The sequence below is a fragment of the Bubalus kerabau genome, chromosome X, assembly GCF_029407905.1.
Source record: "Bubalus kerabau isolate K-KA32 ecotype Philippines breed swamp buffalo chromosome X, PCC_UOA_SB_1v2, whole genome shotgun sequence".
Classification (NCBI taxonomy): Eukaryota; Metazoa; Chordata; class Mammalia; order Artiodactyla; family Bovidae; genus Bubalus; species Bubalus kerabau.
In genome coordinates, this window is record NC_073647.1 from 122213156 (window position 1) to 122229801 (window position 16646).

At 39.6% G+C, this 16646-nt stretch overlaps 1 long non-coding RNA gene across 1 annotated transcript in view; it reads right to left on the reverse strand.

Moving 5' to 3' along the window:
- Positions 1-3388: 3388 nt before the first annotated feature.
- Positions 3389-16646, reverse strand: part of LOC129639819 (uncharacterized) — a 34905-nt gene continuing 21647 nt past the window's right edge. The window contains exons 2-3 of the long non-coding RNA XR_008708620.1: positions 5285-5383; positions 3389-3515 (exon numbers count right to left, since the gene is read on the reverse strand). This is a non-coding gene — a long non-coding RNA (uncharacterized LOC129639819). The remainder of the gene's footprint in view (positions 3516-5284; positions 5384-16646) is intronic.

Here is a 16646-nt window from a genome sequence, read left to right on the forward strand (position 1 = left end):
AGACCTGAGCTTGTCATTAAGGTAAGCACAGGAGGAAGTGCAATCTACCTGGTGCAAGAACCATAAGTAAGGCTTCCTTGGGGAGAAGCCCCTTGGTACAGACTCTCACTTTTCATTTTATTAAAATAAAGCTAAGAAGGCTTCTGACTGTGCAGCAGCCAAGTTGAATCCTTTTTCCTTTCATGCTGAAGGTTATAATTATACTCCAATACAATTTCCACATTATATTGATTTTGTTCCCCTATTTGCAACTGCATATAAACAATTCTTATAGAAAATGTGTTTGACCGGAAGAGATGGTATATATTTATTTTCTATCAAATAATAGTTATCAAGCACCATGATCTAATCTGGTCTTGTGATTTTAAACTCCAATTATTTGCTAATGACTCTCAGATTTCTATCTCCCGCCCAGAGTTTCCTCTGAATTCCAGACATTAATCCAACAACCTGCTTAATATCCTCACTTTGATGGCTAAATGGGCTTCCTAGGTGGTGCAGTGGTAAAGAACCTGCGTGCCAACACAGGAGATAGGAGAGATTCAGGTTCAATCCCTGGGTCTGGAAGATCCCCTGGAATAGGAAATGGCAACCCACTCCAGTATTCTTGCCTGGAAAATCCCATGGACAGAGGAGCCTGGGGGGGTCCATGGGGTCGCAAAAAGTCAGACACAATTAAGTGCACACGCATGGCATGACATTGATGGCTAAATAGGAATCTGCAACTTGCCTTGTATACAAAATCCAACCCTTGATATATTCATCAGATTTCTCCTTCTCAGATCTTCCTCATCTTTTTGAATGGAAACTCCATCCATATTGACACTCAAGCTAAATATCCTTAGATCACTCTGACTTTTTCTCATACCTCACATACAATTCACCAGCAAACCCTGCCTATTCTACCTTCAAGACACATCTAGAATCCAACCACTTCTTATTACCTGCACTGCTACCATCTAGTCTGGCCACCATTATTTCTGCTGTATTATTACAAACAGTCCAGCTAGTCTCCTTGCTTCTGCCCTTTGACCCCTCTAATCTATTCTCCCACAGTGGCTGGAATTATCCTTTAAAAATACAATTCTATGTTGACTTGAATATATATACAAGAGTATATACAAGATATACTTGATAGTATATACAAGATATACTTGATAGTATATATAAGAGTATTGATAGTGTATATATTATCAGTATGACATCACTGTAGATGTTGGCCTTGGTCACCTGGCCAAGGAAGTATTTGGCAGGTTTCTCCACTTTAACATTAATTTGGGGAGACTTCCCTGGCAGTCCAGTGGTTAAGACTCTGCACTTCCACTGTAGGGGGCATAGGTTCAGTCCCTGTCTTGGGAACTAAGATCCCATATACCACACAGCCAAAAACAAAACACAAAATAAAGTTACTGTTCTTTCCCTTTTTATACCGTACATTTTGGAAGAAAATCACAACCCACCCTTTTAAAGGGGTGGGAAGTTATTTTCCATCTCCTTAAATGTAAGGTGTCTGTGTAAATTATTTGCGGTTTTTTCTGAACATGAAATTTGTCTAGTCTCTACAATTTATTATTAATTTAATCCTTGATTTATTTTAAAAATTATAATTCTAAACATGTCATTCATCTATTCAAAATCCCCCATTGCCTGTCTCCCTCAGAGTAAAAACCAGATTCTTACAATGGCCACTAGGTCCCTACATATTCTAGAGTTCACCACCATTCTAAGCCTGTCATCTCCCACTGTCTCCCTACTTTCCTCCATTCTGTTCATACTGGCCTTCCTGCTCTTCCTTCCACATATAAAGCTGATACACTAATTGTTCCCTCTGCCCAGAACTCTCTTCCCCCAGATATCACCAGGGCTTGTCTCTTAACAACTTAAGGTTTCTCTTCAAAAGTCATCTATCCCTAGGACTTCCCTGGCGGTCTGGCAAGTAAGACTCTGCACTCCCAATGGAAAGAGCATGGGTTTGATCCCTGGTCAGGGAACTAAGATCCCACATGCCATATGCAGGCAGCCTAAAAAAAATGTCATCTATCCCTGAGGTCTTCCTTGACTACCAAATTTAAAATACTAACTCTCTCTCCTAACCCCAGCACCCCATCCCCTATTCCTGCTTTATTTCCCCCTATAGCTTTTATCCCATCTGACATACTAAATTTGGTATTCACTTATTTCTTTATTTTCTGTCTCCCACTTGTACAATATAAACGCCATGAAAACATGCATTTCTGCTTTACATAATGGATTATCCCTAGTGCCTAGAACAGAATCTGGCAAGTAGTAGGCAGTCAAGAAATATTGGAGTGCATATTTGCCTGCTATATGCCAGGAATTGTTCCAGACATTAGGAATACGACAGTAAATAAAAAAGTTAAAACAGATTAAGCCTCCCTATCATATGTGTGTGACTCCCTAAATACTACCTTCTAAAAAGAAAGACCTGTTTTAGCATCATTCAGCCTATTCAACATGAACAAGCAAAGTTGTTATGCTTAAGAGAACAAATAATGAATATTATGCAACAAGGCTCCCCCTACAAGCTTATTAATACTTGTAAATTAGAAAAAGTCTGTTTGCTATGTTGCTTAATTTTTTTCTTTAAATCTGAAAAGTCCAATTAATCATTAAGTCTGCTTCCACTGAACCCTTTTTCACTGGTAGATGGTTCTGTAACATCTTGGCATTAAACCATCACAAGTTGACTATAAATCTGTAAATCTGTTTTGTAATGGGAAGAACCCATTGTTTTAAGTACCTGACATAAAATAAAGGGTCTGGAAAAAATAAATAAATAAAGGATCTGAAGAGGAAAATTACAAGCAGTCCATGCGATACTGAAATTAACATGATCAGAGTAACACACTAGTGTTATGGGGGCAGCACATAATTAAATGACAAATGAGACAGACAGAGAGAATGGGTTGTAAGCTCAGAGGAGAAGTAATAATTTGTAGGTGGAGAAGCTAGATCTAAGGGTTGGGTATTTTTGCATTTCTAGTGCATTGACTACAGCACTCCTGGAGTTGGGAAGTGTCATGTTATGATAGCTTGTAGGATTTGCTCTTTCTGTATCTCCTTTTATCTTCTGGTTCATCTCTAGGCTTTTGACATCAAGGGTGGCCAGGAAGGCAGGGACAGTTGGGCTGCTTCAGATAGCTTTTCCCTCTAAGTATCAGGAAATGTTTTCTTATGAAACCAAACACTAAAGCACCATTGAGTGGGGAGGTATTGATTTTGCCCGCTTGAGTTTCATTATTCCTCTTGAGGGTCTTTCAGTCTTCCACTTATTCCCACTACCACTGTGGTCCCCAGAGGCTCACTGTTCCCTCATTAAAACTTTGGCATGTGCTGTACACCTGAAACCAACAACCTGTTGTAAACCAACTATAATTTAATTGAAAATTACATGAGATTTTAAAACATAAAAAATAAATACATGATTTTAAAATAAAAAAAAAATTGACATGGGGTAGAACAGTTGTGACAATGTAAAATTTTAAGTGAGACTCCTATAACACACAAAGAAGAAAAAAAAAGTATTGTAGAATGAACCAATGATCTCCATTAATAAAGAAAAAAGCATTAATCTAATATTTACTTATGAAGATTTTCACACGTATCTTGATGTTCCTTTTAGTAGCCCTAAATGATAAGGTAGCTATTATTATGCCCATTTTACTGATGAGAAAACTGAGGCTCAGAACATTTAAATGCTTTGTTCATGGGCACATAGCCAACTCTAGTTTGAGCTAGAGTTCAAACTAAGGTCTATTCTTCCATGAGTTTGGTGCTTGTATCAATTAGCCCTAGCCATAAACTGATTCTTTAAAAATCAGTGGCTTAAAACCAGAATTGTTTACTCTCAAGTATCTATGAGTTGAATCAGAGTCAGCTAATTTAGGCTGAGCTTGGTTGGAGGTGACTCTGCTACATGGAGTCTGTTACCACGTGGGACTAGAAGGCTGGTGCCTGCATATTCTTCTTATGGTAATAGTAAAAGGGCAGACACAAGAGGAAACTTGCAAAGTCTCTTGCTAGGTTCAAAACTGGTGCAGCATCATTGCCACCTCATTCTGTTGGCCAAATAAAATCCTTTGCTGAACTCAAGGTCAAGGGACAGAGAAGTACACCCAACCCAAGAAGGCACTGCAAAATAACATGGCAATGGGCATCTATATAGGAAGGGATAAGAAGCTGGAGCCATCAATGTATTCAACCCAGTGCTCTTCCCCAGGGTACCAGGCATCTTCTCCATATAGGTTTGTCATCTACATTCTAGCTACCTATAGCTGAGACAATGGATGTCTATTCTGTTTTCAAATTAGAATCAAAGGACATGTCCCTGCTTTGCCACCCATCATGGCTCTCCCACTGCATTTCTCTCTGACAGTCTTTTCTGTGTTATCGATTCAAACTCTCATCTTACCCTTCCTGTGAGACCTACCTCCAAAACACAGGGGAATGGCCTCATCTAAGTTCACCCAGTGCACATGTACAACACAGAAACCCCTACAACTCAGAAGAACCGTAAAATTCATACTGGGGTTCCCTGGTGGTCCAGTGGTTAAGACTTTGCCTTCCAATGCAGTGGGCATGGGTTTCATCCCTGGTCAGGGAACTAAGATCCCACATGCCATGTAGTGCCAGCAAAGGAAAAAAATTAATAAATAAAATTCATACAATAAGATTCATATGCATCCATCAGGAATGGATAATTATATGTATTTAAACTCTCCTAGCTGGACCCTTATTCTCTGGTGCCTAATTCTCTTTACTCATTCATCCAATTCATTTGGCTATATTTTATTGAGTACATACTATGAGTCAGACATTGTGTGAGGTAATGCAGAGGTAAGCAGAGGAGTCTCAGGCCTTGCCTTCATAGAGCTTTGTTTGTTTGCTTTTTCCTGGTAAATTAATATGTACTGATGTATGTAAATGAATTCATGTCATGTTATACTTAACTCACATTGGCATAACTTATTTGCATCTTAACAAGAATGCTGACCCAAAATGTGATCTGCTTTTGTCCTGTCTGGCCCTGATGGGATAAGGAACATTTTCTGAGCAGGAATGGTTTCCTGCTGTCTGTACATCGCACCCCCTAACTTGTCACTGACAGTAAGTTCCTAGGACAAAACCTCTCTGCCCATAGTGGAGGGGATGCTGGCGAAACCTTATCTGGATGGTGAAGGCCAGATGATCATCCCAGATGGTGATTTTGCACATACCTAGTACACTTCAATGAAAAAATACACAAGTATCTTTAAGTACCTACTTGGTGTTGGGTCCTGAAAGAATGTGGGTGAGATTGTCTGGATTTGAATCCATCCTCCATTTATTAGCCATGTCACCTCTCTGGCCTCTGTTTCCTCATCTGTAAAAATGGAGATAATCAGAGTAGTTATTCATAGAATTATCATGACACTTAAATAAAATAATCTACATAAGCATTTAGCTCTGTGCTTGCCACATTATGGCACTGAATGAATACTTAGCTGTGATTATCTTGTCCTATATGCACAGCTGGATAGACAAAAGATTTGAAATAAGTTGAAGAAATTCTTCTAAGAATCTAATAATCCCATTTCAGAAGAGAAGACATACATTAAACAACAAGAGAGAAATCACAAGATGATTACATTAGTTAAGGTTCTTTTATTTGCAAGCAACAGAAATTAACTTTGTCTTATTTAAGAAAAAAGATTGAGAGTGAGAATAAATTCATTGTAATGATTCAGGGGTGTTCCATGGCCTCAAAAATGAGTTTAGGTCCGAAACCTTGACAGGGACAACAAGCCAGCCAGCTCTAGAAATTCAGCAACTAGAGCTGGGTGTGGACCCTGGGTCTCTTGAGCTCAGCCAGTAAGGGGACTTCAGCTCTTAACACCTCTTAATCTCTGGTTTCCTGGTTTCCAAATTTCAAATTCTCAGGAGGAAGAAGCTGGTTGGCCAGCTTGTGTCAGTGTTCTACCTCTGGATTGATTCATTACGGTGGTCTCCTATAAGTCAGGGCAAGGTACAGGGGTATCCCATCGTATACATTGGAAGGCTTTTTTTCCAGATGTTAACAAGGAACTCAGAGAATAAATAGATGGCTTCCTGTTACCCCTTTGCCCTCATCTCCTACAGTACTCCAGGCACTCTGACCTTGCTTTTCCTCAAAATAGACAGACACACTGCCTCAGAAACTTTCTACTTGCCACTCCCTTTGCCAGGCATGCCCTTCTGTTAAATAACCCCATGAATCACTTCCTTATCTCTTTCATATATTGAGTCAAATGTTATCTTCTCAGCAAAGCCTTCCCTGACAAAGTTATTTATTTATTTTTAAACTTTAAACAAATTCTTTTTAGGCCATTCCATGCACCTTGCGGGATCTTAGTTCCCCAATCAGGGATTAAACTAAGCCTCAGCGGTGAAAGTAGAGAGTCCTAACTACTGGATCCCTGGGAATTGCCAACAAAGTTATTTAAAACGGCAACATATCCCCCCAGACATCCACATACACACCTCTAATCCCACTTTATCTGCTCTCTTTCTCTCTAAAATATTTATAACCTGCAGTACCAGTTAGCCGGGGCTTTTCAGGTGGCGCTACTGGTAAAGAACCCGCCTGCCAATACAGGAGACATAAAAGACACACGTTGGATCCCTAGGTTGGGAAAATCCCCTAGAGGAGAACATGGCAACCCACTCCAGTATTCTTGCCTGGAGAATCCCATAGACAGAGGAGCCTGGCGAGCTACAGTCCATGGGGTCGCAAAGAGTCGGACAGGACGGAAGCAACTTAGCATGCATGTACCAGTTAGCTACTTCTGTAACAAAACACTGCAAATTTAGCAGCTTTAAACAACTGCCATTTTATCTAGCTTGTTGACAGTGGGTTGGTTGTGCAGTTCTTCTGGCCTGGACTGACTCAGTTAACCTCCCCTAGGTTTGCTCATGCATCTATGGTCAGCTGATGGTTGCACGATCCACAATGGCCTCATTCACATTTCTAGTGTTTGTTCTCTTCCATGTAGCTTTTTTATCTTCCAGCAGTTTTCCTTGGAATCATTCATATAGTGGTTTGAGGGCTTCCCTGATGGCTCAGATGGTAAAGAATCTGCCTGAAATGTGGTAGACCCAGGTTCAACTCCTGGGTTGGGAAGATCCCCTGGAGAAAGGAATAGCAACCCACTCCAGTATTCTTGCCTGGAGAACTCCATAGACAGAGTAGCCTGACAGGTTATAGTCCATAGAGTCACAAAGAGTCAGACACAACTTATCGACTAACACACTTTCTTTCAGGATTCCAAGAACAATAAGGGAGTAAGCCCCAGTGAGCTAGCAGTTTTCAAACCTTGCTTGTATTTGTATCTTATTTGCTAATGTCCTTTTGGCCAAAGGAAGTCTTGTGAACAGGCTAGATCTAATGGGTTGAGAAACAGACTCCAATGCTTAGTGAGTAGAGCTGCACAGTAAAACAGTAGAAGGGTGTACAAACAGGGATGGAAAGAATTCATGGCCATATTTGCAATCTATCACATCTTTAATATGTCATGTAGTTTACTGATTATTTTGCTTACTGTAAAAATAACTCTCCATTCATTCATGAATCCCTGCCACAAGAATAACACCGGATGCGGAGATATTTGCGTGGAGTGATTAGTTTCCGTTTCTCTGCCCACACTGAAGAAATGGAGTCTATTTATGTGAGAGGCTTTCCTTTGAGTTGGGCCCATCTAATGCCACATTTGTGTCTTACAAATTCTGAGTAGTCTTTCAACTTTTAATAGCACAATATATTAACCACTCTCGTAATTGCATAGATAAAATCCACGTTTCACATGAACATTTAAATGAATGCAAATCAACCTAATGGCCTCTCCTAGAGGGAAGATTATCATGCAGTGAACATTTGCTCTAACTGATATTATATATGCAAATGAGATTTTAATTTTGATATACTTTCACATGGACATATTTTCAGTTCAATGCAAATCTACTTATAGTGTATCATTAAGACTGAATCAGTCTCTTTTCTAGTGTGTCTATGTGTGTGGTTAATGTTGATACAGACGATGAAGCTTAATTTTCAGAATATCAGATGCTCTATTCTGCTCACCACTCCCCCCTTCCCCACCCCCAATGTCAGCGTTATTATGGAGAACTTTATTTTTTAGACTGGGACATGATGTCTTACCTACCTACATATATTTTTTATCCTTTTCTCTTTTTCAGCCACCCTCTCCCACTTTCTCCAATGTCACCCTATACTTTTGTGTTTGTTAAGATTATTATTAAGGCACAATGTTGTCATCAGATCAACTCACTTGACTTCTCAAAGAAGATGGCTTGATAGTCACAGCATCTTCATTGATATGGCAGGCAACATTTTTCATTCATAAAATGTTCCCATTTAATTCTCTCTCACAGTGGCAAGACCAATATACATATAGGTCTGGGGATATCAGGTGTCAGTATAACACAAAGATAAAATAACACAGAAAAAATAGTTAAATGCAGTATGTGCGTATGTGCTAAGTCATTTCTGCTGTGTCCAATTCTTTGCGATCCCATGGACTGTAGCCCCGCCAGGCTCCTCTGTCCATGGGATTCTTCAGGCAGGAATACTGGAGTGGATTGCCATGCCCTCCCCTCTAGGGGATCTTCCCGACCTAATATATATGTGATATATTTTTATCACATATATTTTATGTAATATATTTTTATCACATATATTTTATGTAATATATTTTGGAAAACAAGTTAAATCCAGTCTTGCAAGACTGCACATTCACCTCAGTATTAGTAGCACTCCATTTATTTGATTTTCTTTCAGCTAAAAACCAAGGAATTGTTAAATTGCCAACAGGCGTTCATTTTGTCAGAGTTGAGATGAAAGCACTCAAGAGAAGTTAAAGCAATTCTTTTCTACTGGGTAGGCTATTATTAGGCAAATTGCAGTTTGCTTTTAAAATGTTTCTAAAAAAGACTCTTTGTATGCTCATCCCCCAAACACCTTCCCATATCCAGGAGTTTTTGTCTTCATATAACTATCTCTAGGATTAACATATCTGTAGTAGAAGAGACAATTTAATTTTTCTTTTCTAATATGAACTTCCAAGAAAAAGAAAAAAAAGAAAAAAAAAACATTAGATAGTTGTCTACATTAGACTACTCCATGGAGAGCTCTGACCACACAACACAGGTGAAGTATGGATGGTAACTTCAGGCTGAGCACAAGATTCCTGGAACACCACTCTGTTACCTCACCACCAACCAATCAGAAGAAAGTCATACACCCTGCAGCCTTCACCCCAAATTTTGCACATAAAACTTCTCCCCCAAAACAATCAGAGTATGGGGTTTTTTTGTTTGTTTGTTTTTAGCACAAGCCACTGGTCTCCTTTCCTGGCCTTGCAGTAAACCTTTCTCTGATCCAAGCTCTGGTGTTTTGGTTTGTTTGGCCTCACTATGCATCAGGCACACACAATCGCATTTGGTAAGGAGTATTCTCCAGGTTATGTACAGTTCCTGTTACTGACTCTGCAAAAACACTCCCAGTACCAGCACTGTCTGGTTAGCACTCTTTGTTGCTGTGATTAATTCAGTAGTCTCTGCAACCTAATTTCTTTCCTTTAACATCTAGGCCACCTAGGTTTTCCTTAATGCCACATTGACAAAGGAATCAGCAAATATCCTCTCCCATTCTGCTCGTAACTCCAGCTCTTTTAGTGGAACCCACAATCCTTTCAATAAAGTGTCTGATTAGAGATTTTCATTTCCCAAAGCTTTTCTACTTATGATATAATTGCTTCTTAAAAAAAAAAAAAATCACTCCGGAATAAATGAGTAACAGAGTAAACCTCTCCTTTTTCTTTCTGATACTTCAGAATTGAAGAGTGTCAGCTAAGAGAGTCAGAACCGACTTCAAGCCCTAGATCTTCCCATTACTGGCTGAGATGCTGTAGGCAGGTTTATTTGATAGTTTCTAGGATTCAAGCTTCAGAATCTAAATAAGCAGAGAGGGAACTATAGATGAATATTAAAAGCTCACAGATTGAACTTTGGAAGAGTCAGAGGAATAGTCTCTGCTGAACTTCTTGGTAACATGCTGAGAAATGGAGTATTTCCTGCCATGGCAGTAAACAAGGATGACACAGCCATCAGTGACTGCAGCCCTCCAATGTGAGCTGGTGAGCCCTGAGGAAACTCAAGAAAGAAAAGAATACCTGCCATCTAGCACCCATTCCCTGCAGTATGTCCTAAGGAAACCCAGGATGTGAAAACAGGAAACTGGCCCCAGACAGCTGCTGCTAAGTCGCGTCAGTCGTGTCCAACTCTGTGTGACCCCATAGACAGCAGCCCAACAGGCTCCCCCGTCCCTGGGATTCTCCAGGCAAGAACACTGGAGCAGGTTGCCATTTCCTTCTCCAATGCATGAAAGTGAAAAGTGAAAGGGAAGTCGCTCAGTTGTGTCTGACTCTTTGCGACCCCACGGACTGTAGCCTACCAGGCTCCTCCATCCATGGGATTCTCCAGGCAAGAGTACTGGAGTGGGATGCCATTGCCTTCTCCGCCAGACAGCTGAGGTGCATGCATATGAAAGCAATGATTTCAGTGAGCCCTGACTCTTACATCTTCCCAAACACAGAGAATCACTGAATTCCTTAACTTGGGATATCTGCTTTACTTTAATTTACAATAATCTTTTTATGTTCAGAATACCTGTCTTTTGTTACAAAACTTCTGTATAACCTAGCTCCTCCACCCTCGCCTCCTTGGAGCAGTTCTCTCAGGGTTACTTGAAATACTGTCTCCTAGACTCGAAGTCCTAAAAATTTCCACCGAATAAAACATAACTCTCAAATTTTAGGTTGTGAATATTTTTCAAGTCAACAACGCCCAGGGCACATGGCAGAACTGCCCTCTTCAGCCACCTAGGCTAGCCAAACAGCTGCCCCACAACCTGATTTTCTATCTTCTGTCTTGACATTTACAGTAGGCCGTGTTTATCATTGTGCAATATAGTTTGAATTACAAAGCACACCTTTATTAGGCATGTCTGATTCTTTCTGACCCCATGGACTGTAGCCCGCCAGGCTCCTCTGTCCATGGGATTTCCCAGGCAAGAATATTGGAGTGGGTTGCCATTTCCTTCTCCAGGGGATCTTCTCAACCCAGAGGTTGAACCCAAGTCTCTGCAGACAGATTCTTTATCGTGTGACCTACCCTTTACTTGACAACACACATACAAAAATACCTAACAGAGAGCCTGCCACATCTCCTGTCTATAATAGCCTCTGGAGATGGACATGTAGAATTAATTGGGGGCACAGTGGAATAAATATTAGATGAGACTCCAGGAAATCCAAATTTTATATCCAGATTTGCCAACTTACTCACTGTGTGAGCTGAGATAAGCCATAGGACCTCTCTGACCTCAACAACCTCAACCCCCAAATGAAACAATCAGCCCAAATGGTTACTAAAGCTAGTTCTTAAATCCAGTGATCCTAGAAGATTCAGTTAACTCTCTGAAAATTATAAAAGTAGATCTCTTATTCATATTTAATTTTTAATGAAATAGTTTTATGATTTTTAAAATTATACATTCTCACTTTTAAAAGGTGGAAAACTATAAATTAAAAAAAAAAAACTAAACCTACTTGTAATACCCACTACCTTACATTTTATCTTTCTGGACTTCTTTCTTGATTTCCAATTCTTGTTCCCATCCATTATAACATTAATTTATTTTAGAAGGCTCAAGGTGAGGTATTATTTTTAAATTGCATTTCTAGTATAAAATTCTTGGATTTTATAATGTCCAGTATATGCACTATTTTGATTTTTTTTTTTGGCCACATTATGTAGCATGTGGAACTCTCCCAACCAGGGATCAAACCTGAGCCTCCTGCAGTGAAAGTGAGAAATCTTAACCACTGGACCAAATCTAACAGAAAAAAATTATTTGTGCTACTTGTTTTTGTAATGGAACAGGACCTTCTGAGGCCCTCCAGGGCATGAAACTCTTTCCATGTCCCCCTTTCTTATTTGTAGGAATAAAGTCTTTAGACTCCTAGACCTCCCTGATTTCCAAAGAGCAGTTTCAAACAGTTGCTAATTAGGGAAGTGAGGGAATGCAGAAACAAAGGAGGAAAAAAATCAAGAAACTACAGTGCAGGATCCTGGTTCCTCCTCAAGGAATATGAATATATATATAAAACAATACAGGAACTAAGGTGCCCACCAAGGTAGAGGATGGTAACTTCAGGCTGAGCACGAGATTCCTAGAGCACTGCCCTGTTACCTCACCACCAAATATTAGAACAAAGTCACACACCCTGCAGACTCATCCCAAATTTTGCCTCTAAAAACTTTTCCCCAAAACCACTGGGGAGTTTGCTTTTTCTTTTCTTTTCTTTTTTTTCTTTTTGAGCACAAGCCAACATTCTCCTTGCATGGCCCTGCAATAACCTTTCTCTACTCCAAATTCCAACATTTTAGTTTGATTGGCCTCACTATGTATTAAGTACACAAATGTCCATCATTAACATTTTCGTCTAGATTTGAAATTCTGTTTCAATTACAGAAAATACTTCAGTATAAGGCTGCAAAGGCATAATTTAAGAATCCAATGTCAATTTTCTTTTTTTGTTTATTTTGTTGCTTTCTTTTTCTCTTTGCCACACTATGTGGCTTATGGGATTGTAGTTCCTTGGCCAATGATCAAACCCAGGCCTTCGGTAGTGAGAGCATGGAGTCCTAACAACTGGACCACCAGGGGATTCTCTCAATGTTTTTTATACTTAGAGTCTGGTCTGAAAAGTCCAGTTGTGAAAGTTTGCCCATTTATCACCTAAGGCTAAAAATGGGACTGGAAAAGTGATGAGGGAAGAATCACTGTTCAAGCAGGAAATTGGTACTATTCTTTAAAGCAAAATTAAATCTGAAATGGAAAGCTTAAACATTGGAATAATATGCTATGCTTAGTTTTGTCCTCAAGTAAGAAAGGCAGTTATGTCTGTGATATGTTTGAAAAAGAGCTCTCCTTTCCACCACCCCAGCAGTATGTTTCTGTGCTGAAATCTTACCATTCCTTTGGGCTTCAAAGCATATTTAATCTTTAAAAGTCCTCTATGCAAAGAGGGAAGTACCTGTTGGAAGGAAGAGCAGGGGTGTACCAACTTATGTTAGAGAATACCAGTACAGTGTCTACTGAAGAAAAATTATACAACCTACAAGTTGAGAATTATGTTTTATTCAGTGGACATACTGAGGACTTAGGCATAGGAGACAAGCTCTCAGGTAGCTCTAAGGGACTATTCTGAAGAGATAAGGGAGGAGCCAGGACATACAGTTTTGCAACAAAAACCAAGTAGTAGGAACATCAAAAGATTAGTGTTAACAACAGGAAACCAGATATCTCAAGTTACTGAATTTAGCACTGTTCTTTGTGTGGGAAGATACAAGAGTCTGGGCTCAGGGAAATCATTCCTTTGATATGCATCTTAGCTCTCTAGGGCCAGTATTCTATTCTTTTCTATCCTGAGGCCCCTCAGGGTACACCATTGGGGGTGGCAGAATTTTTCCTGTTTATTCTCAATTAATGTGATTATTCTCACCCCTTGCTTAAAGCCCATATCGTAGAGGCTGTGCTGTGCTCAGATACTCAGTCATGTCTGATTCTTTGTGACCCCATGGATTCTAGCCTACCAGGCTCCTCTGTCAATAGGATTCGCTAGGCAAGAATACTGGAGTGGGTTGCCATTCCCTTTTCCAGAGGATCTTCCCAACCCAGGGATCAAACCTGTGCCTCCTGCATCTCCTGCACTGGCAATTGGATTCTTTACAACTGCGCCACCTGGGAAGCCCTTCAGTTCAGTTCAGTTGCTCAGTCATGTCCGACTCTTTGCAACCCCATGAATCACAGCATGCCAGGCCTCCCTGTCCATCACCAACTCCCGGAGTTCACTCAAACTCACGTCCATTGAGTCGGTGATGCCATCCAGCCATCTCATCCTCTGTCATCCCCTTCTCCTCCTGCTCCCAATCCCTCCCAGCATCAGGGTCTTTTCCAATGAGTCAACTCTTCACATGAGGTGGCCAAAGTATTGGAGTTTCAGCTTCTGATCTCCTTTAGGATAGACTGTTTGGATCTCTTTGCAGTCCAAGGGACTCTCAAGAGTCTTCTCTAACACCACAGTTCAAAAGCATCAATTCTTCGGCACTCAGCTTTCTTCACAGTCCAACTCTCACATCCATACAAGACCACTGGAAAAACCATAGCCTTAGTGACATACAAAACAAGCAAATAACAAAACATGGACAAAACTCCCACAAGTCTGATTCTAAAAAGCCTTGTAAAGCCAGGAAAGCATGTCCTGATGTCTCTTCAGGAATCAGTAAAGTAGAACTGTATCTCACCAGGGACTAAGACTTCTCCAAAGTCCTTTTTTCCTCCATGTTTAAAACATTCTATTAGATTTTAACAAAAACTTTCCTAGTAAATGAATATTCTAGCCAGTCAAGCAGCACAGAGATAGAAAAGAAATAATACTTCTTCCCTTCTCCCAGGCTCTCCACTGGGGTTTCCTTTCATATCTCCTGCTTTCTAAAGCAGCAAATTGGCCCTGCCCCTGGAATTGGGTGACCTTGGGCAGCCAAGGTCCTGGTTGGATGTTTTTAAAAAATTGTATTGGTGTATAGCTGCTTTACAATGTTGCGTTAATTTCTGTTGTACAGCAAAGGGAACCAGCTATATGTTATACATATATACCCTCTTTTTTGGATTCCCTTCCCATTTAGGTCACTGCAGAGCACTGAGTGGAGGTCCCCGTGCTACACAGTAGGTTCTCATTAGTTATCTATTTTATATGCAGTATCAATAGCGTATATATGTCAATCTCAAAGTCCTTTTTCAAGGCATCATTCTGCTAGTTCCTTTGTGGTTGCTTTCCTTATTCCCTCTCTTCTCATGAATCTCCCAGTGCCTTTCTTTCTCCACAGATGGCCATCCTTTCCAGACTATTCTCATCTTCTGGGAGTAGCTCTATACCTTTTCATATAGTGTTTTCACTTTCTCAAATTCTTCTCTCCACTTCATACTCCAGCACTGGTGCTTCAAAAACCCAGGATTCTCAAAAGGAGAAATAAGGAAAAAGACTGGAAATAAACATACATTACTAAAATTGCTTCCTGTCAGAGTTAAAAGCAACATTGTGAAGTTTTTTGTGGAAAATTGTCAGTTCAGTCCTGTCTTTTCTCCCTCCTATGCTAATTCAGCTCATTTAGGGGAAAAACAGGCTTATTATAAAGGATTTATCTCCCTCTAAACTAGGACATGTAGGCTGTGCTCTTTGAATACTGAAGAAATAGTGGAATGCTAGCTCTCTTGCCTAGTATTACAAATCTCCTAACTTAGGAATTCCCACCTTGTTGAGAATGACAGCACCTGTTTTAAATATGGGACTGTCCATATGTACTTGCTGTCAATACTTTTACAAAAAAAAAAAAAAAAAAGAGCTGAAATGTCTCTCTTACATTCCCCTCTAGATTGCAAGCTCCTTGTGTTTATTTTAGGGCTTAGTGGCATTTTGCATATAGTAGGTTCTCAATTAATAGTATTAGATGTATGTGTCCAATGATCAAAAAATTACAAATACAATAATAAAAATGAACTTATGTACGAAACAGAAACAAACTTACAGTCTTAGAGAATGAATTTATGGTCGGGGGAGGGGAAAAGGATAGACTGGGAATTAGGGATTGACATGTACACACTGTTACACACAAAATAACCAATAAGGACATACTGTTAAAAACAATCTTTTAAAAAACAATATTTACTCCTTAAAGAGAAATAGATAAATCATTTGAATGTGTTTCTAATTTTACATTTCTTCCTTCCAGAATCCAAATGTCTAATATCCTAAAGTACTGTTTATCTGTACAGCCTTTTCCAGCTCTCTTAAACCCATAGACATGTTAGTCATTTTTATCATCCAATACCAAGAATTCATCCATAACCATCTAATGGCTTTCCTGATCTCCTGTGGAAAATGCTGCTAAAAAGAGACACCTACCACTTTAATTTTTTGTGAGGAAGAAGAAAGCAATTTATCATCCATCATCTTGGGAATATTTTTACTTCTAGCTTTGTGTGTGTGTGCTTGGTTCTAACATGATTTTAAAGAAAAATGTTTGGATAGAATCATCATTTAATATAAGCCATATATGCATAAGACAAGTCTCTGACCATATTACCTAGTCCAAATATCCTCATTATACTTTAATATAGAAAGAGCAAACAGTTTGCATGAATGTTTACTCTGCAGGCAAATACCCAAGATAAGCATTGCATTCAGTCACTGGTCATATCTTTTCTGGCCTTAGGAGTCTCTGTTGGGTACTAAATTGTGGAGCTTGGTGTATCAGTTGAAAAAAAAAATACTCACAGACTTAAAACTTTACAACAAGAGTTGCCCTTCATAAGAACACATTGAGAAAGGAAGAGGCAGGGGCTCAATACCTCCATATCCCAATTCCTTACCAAATCAAAAGTACAGACTTTCTTTTATTCCAGAGTATACTCAATGTTCTAATTTGGATTTCCCTGAAACTAGTTCTCTGTGAGTGGTTTCCAGTTT